Source organism: Rhyacophila brunnea, unplaced genomic scaffold, assembly GCF_057557595.1.
Source record: "Rhyacophila brunnea isolate RB1 unplaced genomic scaffold, BYU_Rbru_1.0 scaffold_2, whole genome shotgun sequence".
Classification (NCBI taxonomy): Eukaryota; Metazoa; Arthropoda; class Insecta; order Trichoptera; family Rhyacophilidae; genus Rhyacophila; species Rhyacophila brunnea.
Window position 1 is genome coordinate 59,010,773 of NW_028232859.1, and position 8,512 is coordinate 59,019,284.

The following is an 8,512-nucleotide window of genomic DNA, read 5'->3' on the forward strand; positions in this document are numbered from 1 at the left end:
TTCTGTAGCAAGAGGTTAACTACGGTAAATCCATATTGACAACTTTACATGATAGACACATTTTTAAAAGATAAACGATTTTTTGTTTTGATATTTTTTAGTGATAAAATTTTAATTTATTATTTCTCAAATATATAATCTTTGTTTTATGTTATTTATTTTGTAGTTTTAAAATATCTTTTTTGTACTGTATTAATTATAAATGTATCTGAAAACATTAAAAAGAATTTATTTTTTTAAGTCAAAGATAAACTTATAATTGTAAAAAAATGTGAATTTGTTACATATTTATGTCACGCATAACGTTATTATTATATTATATTTATGGTCATATGTATTATTAAAATAAAATTAAATCGTTAAAAAAAATCGGTTGGTACATGTTCAAACACGCGCGTTAACATCATTTTACTCCCTACTTCAATTATAGTTTGTCAATTTATGGCTACGGCCGTATGTTGTAGCTTAACCACTGGGGAATGCCAAAAGAAATGGCGTATTTCAAAAAAACACTACCTTAGTCTTAGGTCAATAACTATTATAAAGCAATCATTATTCGTAGGATGTTTATCGCACTTGAATGGTCAAAGACATAGCTTATAATTTTAGTATCTTTAGAATTATCTTCAAATGTATTAATCTTGCCCATTTTTTGAATAATAAAATGCCTAATTCTTGTCAAATTTGGGATCACAGAGATTATCAATATACTTTTTTATCGTAAATATTTCACTATAGTAATGTCGATATAAATTATACTGATGGTTTTATAAATGCGTTTAAAAATTAATAAATGTAAAAAATCTTAACACCACTACATATTTATGCACTGAAATATGACTTTATTCTAAAACATTAGAGGGAGAGGTTTAAAAGAATACTATTTTATGTAATAAAAATACTTTATGCAGTTATCAAATGTTTAAAATAAATATAACGGATAATAAGGCTTCAAAATTATATAAATAGATTATCTACAACGTTTAAGGTATGTACAGGATCATGCTTTGAAAATAGAAAAAAGCTCAATTTTGACCCACGCTGAGCACGTCCGCCCTTAAGTTTTCAATTTTTGACCGTTTAGATTTTTGAATAATTCATCGTTTTAATATTTTTTATATTTATTTCAAAAAACATCGATTTTTATAAAAATATAAATGTGCATAACTTGAAATCCTTTTTCTTTATATCAAATCAAGCTTCAATATTGAGACCATACCTAAAATAAAATGGCGCATCTCAAAAACCTAAGTACACGTACTGTTTTTTGATTGTTTTTTATGAAACATTAAAATTGAATTGTTTTTTATTCTGCTTAATTGTGGACTCTTTTTATTTAAAAAACTTACAAGAATAAATATGACACGGTAAATAAATACGCATGTTTGCAGATATAAATATTAGATTTTGTAAAATTAAAACAACAAATGTTCTTCGAAAAACGATGTCGAGACCTTATTCTATCTTAAGCGGTGTCCACATTGGCAACCTCATTAAATTTCGATTAAAATAATTAATGGTCATATAAATTATGATAATTATCGTGAAATTTAATGAGGCTGTCAGCAACTTGTTGCCAATGTGGACACGGGATTAAATACAAAAGGTGTAATATACAAACAAGAAATAAATTACCGTTATTCTATATTTTAAACAAGTAAGCTACAAAAAAATGCATGCAACCATATCCTACTATGTTTGTATTTCCATCTCCAACATTATTTACGATCACAATATGTTTGATAGGTGTGCAGTATTTGCGCTGCTTACTCCGTAAATCAGACGTGTTGAGAAAATGGCAACACAGACAAGTGATACAATATATTTTAAAAATCGGTGAGTATGATAATAAATTATTGATAAAATGGTAATATAAAATTCTATAGGTTGGTTTGTTAGTATAATATGTTATTACCTATATATCTACGTATCCTATTGATAAGACTTAATATATTATTCAACTTGCCTTTATAGGTAGTCAACGTTGATTTTTAAATAAGGGTAAGTACATTATTTAATTCTGTCTGTGTACTTCCTTCTAGTATTTATGATTTTGCATATATACTTATATTTTTTTAAATTACGATGTTTTTTTAAATTTTATTCATACCTACGTATATATTATATTATTATCTTTATGTTCTTCATATCATGCTGTGATCGTTTTAAACATATAATCCATCATGATCGCTTCGTGTAAAATGTAAATGAATAAGTTTGAAATTGGATATTCAGTTGATACTATGAACAAATGAAATTACCTACCTGTCAGTTTTCTTTAAACCTTAATATTTTTAGTAATAGGTAACGAAAATGATACAAAATTTCGTAACTTACATTAATATTAAGAATATATATTATTATGTCCATTAATTTGCATACAACCTTCGAAGGGTTGATTGTTGATGTTGCATATAAATATCTACACACGCCAAAACTTGTTTCAGCGATAGGGGAAACCATAGTTCAGACCATCTGGCAAAATAAAGGTTATATATATGAATATATAATTATTATGGTTTAGAAACAATTTTTTTGTTAGTTTGTTATTATAATGAAATTCTCACACGTAAATGCTAGTTAATCAATGTATATAATAATATGTACATTGTAAAAAAAGTTTCATTATGTGAGAATGTTTTATAGAATACTGTTTACGATAAATTAACTTTCAGCGAGTAACCAAATACATACATGAAATAGCTGTGCTTTTGTGTTTTTTTTTCGTTAAATTATATGTTAAGCTTCCGTTGGTTGGAAGCTTTGATACTTTGATTTTTTTCCAACAGGTTCGCATGTTTATTGCGATGTTAGAAACAAGCGTCATTATGGCATTTTTTTCTTATTGTATATTTTTATTCGATATATGTATTCAAATATCGACTTGTTCAATAAAAATTATGTCATAAAATTCTCTCCCATTCCTTTTCCATGGTATCAGATCCTGTATATCCTGAATTTTAACACGCAATTAACCTCACTTCGGCACGCTGGACCAACACGGCGGCTTTTCTGATGCCATCCGTCTACATACCATGTCTTGTTTGTGGCCTTAATTATATACTTAATTGTTTTTCCTACCAACCATCCCTTTTAAAATAGGTCAAACCGTCAATAAATAAATTCATTTATGACGTCATCCTCAATTATTTCTATAAACACTTATCGCTATATCGTTTGCTGACCCATTCTAAAATTATGTCAGTTAAGTTGTGATTATATTATGCTGCAAGTCGCGTACTATCACGTGACGTCACAGTAAGCTACCATGACGGGAAAAAATGTGTAATGTCGTATTTCTTGGTGTTTAAAATATTATCAGACTGATATTTCCATCCCGTAACATATTTTGAACCTTTAAATGAACATTGTCAGAAGATGTGTTTGTATAGCAGTTAATCAAATGACGAGTGGTTTGTTGAACATTTCACCGTGGAGTATATTGTACGTATCTATGTTACAAAATGCGGAGCTAGTTTCTAGATTCTATACAGATTTTATAAAATGTTTTTATTGGTTTTAAAATAATTTAATGAATAAATATACGCGATATGATTACAATTCTAATTTAATTTCCTACTTACTTTCTTTTGACATGAATATTATAGGTTAACTGATATAACAATATTTAATTCAACATAATAATTTACAGTTCACTAATAGATACACACTTAAATGTATCCATTTCTTGAAAATACTTCATGTAACTGTCTAATTGGAACATGACTTTGCAAACTACCGTCGCATTTTGTAACATACGTACAATATACTCCACGGTGAAATATTCGACAAACAACTCGTCATTTGATTAAATGCTATACGAACACATGCTTCAAGGACAACGGCTTACGAAGAAGTGTCCTACGGTCAATTGTATACATACAAATTTCCTGATACGTTTAGTTTTCACCTGTACGAGGTGATCGTCATTGATGACGATCTAGTCAATAAAATTTCATTTTTTGCTAGTATCTAAATTAGGTTGGCCTTGTGTAATCCACATTTTGTATATACGGACGAGTCGGACCTACGTAGCTTAAGAAAACATATTCTTTAGGTATACTTACCTAATAACTGTATCATATGAATATATTTGAGTGTGTTACGACTCACGGTCTGAATTATTTTATACCAACCTGCATATTGTAGTGAAGACACTGACAATAAGTACGTGGTTTTAGGAAGCCCTATAAAATATTATCTTATGGCTTGGATTCGCAAAAGTTCACCAATGTACACACACGCTCTCTCCATGGGCACTCGCGTTCTCGTGTCGTAAATACAAAATGTTTATCGTATTGGCGACGCCATCGGCAGCCCACTTACCGATGTTCATCCCTAATAAAACTGTGGGTTTATAACATTATAGCCTGTGTATATAAATATGACACATAGTTGGATTGTTTCAGGTATGTTTTAAAATAGTATTGCTTTTAGCGTGTGCTATAGGAAAACGTGTATGTATTGTATGTTTCATTAGAAAAAAATGATGAAAGTCAAAAACAAAATGAAAAATGTAGATATAAAAAAATAGTATTTTTCATTTTATTGGCAAAGAACATTGACAAATATGTGGCTGTGCAATGAAATTTTTAATTATTGTTTGTCGATATTCGACAACTCTACAAGAGAGTATAGTAGAGACAAGTAGAGATCCGACAATAATAATGCACACTTTGTAACTCATATTTATTTATTTTAATTGAAATAAGAATATAAATTGCAGATGGTTTCGGAAATATCGATGTAACCCTGTCTAACCAAACTATATTAGACAGAAGAATTTTTTTTCTAATATATTCTTGGTAATACCATTTGATATCTTTTGTAAAATGATGGTTTTTCACTCTACTTATTTATTTATGTAAATTTCAATGTCGTATTGTCGAATAATGTATAATACGGAATGTGCTCTTCTGTCATTGATTTCAAATACAGCCAGTTCCTACCTATACGAGTCTACCTACGCTGTATACTAAAGGAAAAATCAAATCGATATCATGCTGACCCCTTTGACCTCTTTTATGTATCTACCCCCACAACAGAAACGCCCGCAAACTATTAAAATTACCAAAATACGAACCCATGATTCTAATGCTTTCATTATTGAATTTCTATTATAAACCAATAATATATAATGTATATATATGTGATTTCGAAATTGTTCCCTTTTAATCAGCATTTTGATTATTTATATGAGACGTAAGAACAAAATACAAAATTTATTATAGTCTGTTTCTTCCGTTATAAATTATTCACAAACTACATCAATATTGATGAAACTTGCACATCTCAAGCGCCGGCTAGACTCTCGTGCTTTACGACAAGCTTACCTGCGCAACCCGGTTTGTATAGGGAAGCCTGAGTGTATGGACGGGAAAACTGAAGCTCGCGCAAACCGAAAAGCGCTGTAAAAGTGATACCACGCAGGCAAGTCGCTGCCGTCTAGCCGGCGTATTATAGACTAAATTATACAAATTTAGTAGAATTTCTTTTCAAATTTACTTAGATAACACTTCTCAAAAATAATGCACTTGCAACAGTTCATCACGGGGAGGTAAAGTCGTCAGATCACAGCGTCGTGAAGTGCGGGTAGGGCGGTGCGTGCCCACATCCAACCGATATCAATCGCATGGACTTAGTCGAAGCTAATAATACAATTAAATCACCAGTAGATAAATTGGTTAAATAGCTAGATTGGAATGGTGAGATGCGGGTGGAGGGCGCGTCTAGATCCAGCTGTTCTCATTGGTTTGAAAAAAGAATCATATCTAATCAAATATTTCTTATATGATCACCCGGTCACGGTCACCCGACCATTGACCCATTGACTGAACCCATTGACTGAATATTCATAGAAATGGAACAGCTGGGTATAGGGGTGATCCCATTGATTAGAGCAAAATCAAATTATTCATTTCTTCATTCTGTCTATCTGTATACCTAATGTTATTTTACGCAAACGATGTCGCAGGCTATCGCTATTATTATTCATAAAAAATGCAGCGTAAACTTGAACGTTGGATTTATTATTTCCATGAAGGCAGTATGTATTATGACAAAAATATTGAAATGGTATATTTTTTATGAAATGACTTTTGATTTATTCATATGTAAGCATGTCAACTGTTATAAATATAGGCTATAAAGAAAAAAATCTACTCAAAACCTTATTGCGTGCTAATAATGCTTTTATTTCGAACGAGACAAATCGATCACGTCAAAGATGGTAATTTTTCATATAACACAGAAAGGATTTTCGAAAATTTATCATGAAAATAGAACTGCCAACGACACGTGAATAGTAATGGAAAAACGTATCTGGAACAAAATATGAAGACCGATTTAAAACAAATAGGGAATATTATTATAATAATAGGTAATAAGAATGTATGAAACATTACGAATAGCATTATAGTTTTTTTAATAGAACTACATTATTTATTTTTTCAATATTCTGCATCGTAATTTGGTTCGCAACAAAAAATATCCAAATTCTTGATAATTGTTAGAAACTGTAATGTGAAATAACAGAACTTGATTGCCTCTAAAAATTTAGCACGTAATCCCATCATTATGTTGTTTTGCCATTGCCAAGTAAAATATATCGCGTATCTAAAAGTACTATTTCCACGGTTAACAATTAATGAAGTCGGCATTCAATGAGCGGAATGTCTTCTAAAACCATCCAAAAATCTTTTTCATGATTTTCAAAATGTTCCCCATTCATTTATGGAATCACCAGAATATATAAAATACACGTATAATTTAATTAATGGCTAATTCTTCAGTGCGTAGTGCGATTACATCAATGCTATTTTCATTTGTTTTGTCCATGTGTCATGCATTTTAAAATAATGTTTTTAAAATGGAAACTGCCCGGTAGACATGTGTGCATGTAATCCTTATTTTTTTTTGGAAACTGTTAAATTACATTTACAAATATAGTAGGTAGAGTTATCAATCGTAGCTCCCATAATACGAGTATGTTTGTTGTTCCAAAGGACAGTATTATTGTCAGTGTTGGTTTTTTGTTTATTAATTTTAACCAGAATGTACATAAGAGCGCTTTCAGCATGCAACTTATTTACGTAAAAATTAAATAAACATAAATACGGTATGTAGGGAGTGAGTAGCCACCACGGAGATGTTTGAACAGATTCTGAATATATACCATGAAACACGCAGTTATTAAAGGTGTTTTAACGGTTTTTGTATATTTATTACGTATCATTTCTTAAACTATTTTTTTATTCAACGAATAATTCACAAGAGTGTAACATTCTTTTATAAAAACAGTTTATTAAATTATTACCAAGTATAGGTAATATATAAAAAATTGGAGTGATCCTGTCATACCGGTTAATAATTATTAAGGTAATTATAATACTTCGATTTAAAATACAAAAGCTGACTGCAAATTAGTAACGCAATTTAGAAAACGCTTCACAGAATATTGTAAAAACATTAGTTTACTTCATAGCAATTAGATAGAACACGTATATCTTAATGATCAGATGAGATGGGCGTGAATACTGAAGGGCGTATTTTTTTCAAAAAGATTTTTTCTAATGGTTATATTATATTTCTCACAAGTGTTTTCAATTCTTTATATAGGTAGGTATGTCATAAATATTGTTATGGTTGACAATATTTTGCGGCTCATTCCATCGAGCCAATTTTGGATTAAGAACCCCTGCTTTAAAGGGAGAATGCAATTTTATGTCTTTACTATGATTGTTCAAAGTTATTTATTTTTTAACTGACATAAAAAAGATATAAAAAGGCTATTAAGTAAATATGATGCAACCAAATCATGACTCTACGCCACAAAGCACAACACGATAATGTTAGAAATAAATACAAAAAGTTTAGCTTAATAAAGTTCAGGTTGCAATAGGTACTGAAGTTTGGTATGAGTCGATGTTCGTAAACATTTGAGATCTGTTAAACATTATGGCATCGGATTTATGAAGTAATTTTATAAAATTACCTACCCCCGTTTGATAATCTCTACATCGCGTGGCTGTAATGTTTTATGATGAATATGACATGGCCAAAATTGACTTAGCAGCACCATGAAAATTCGTAGGTAATATAAACATATAAACAAATGAAAATTATTAAAAAAATAAATCATCTGTACAAATGCTTTCCAGTGGCTCGTTTAGCGACGCAGAGGCCCGATGCACTGTCTGATCACAATAAAATAACGTTTTAAACACATTAGATAGCGTAGTTATTATTTAGGGATGATTGCAAGTAGATAGTTGGATCAGTATTTTAATAAATAAGAAAATGTAATAATATCAAGTAGATAGTTATATGAAAAAAAATCCTTCTTTTTTACCCATTTTTCGTGGGAACGGGATAACTGGGCACCAGGACAATTGGGCGCCGCACTGTCAAATGAAATAAATAGACGTTCGTTACGATTTTATACAGAAAATAGATGAGGAATTTTAATCAGTTTCTATCTACTACTTAATAGTTGTAATTCACTTTGTTCGTA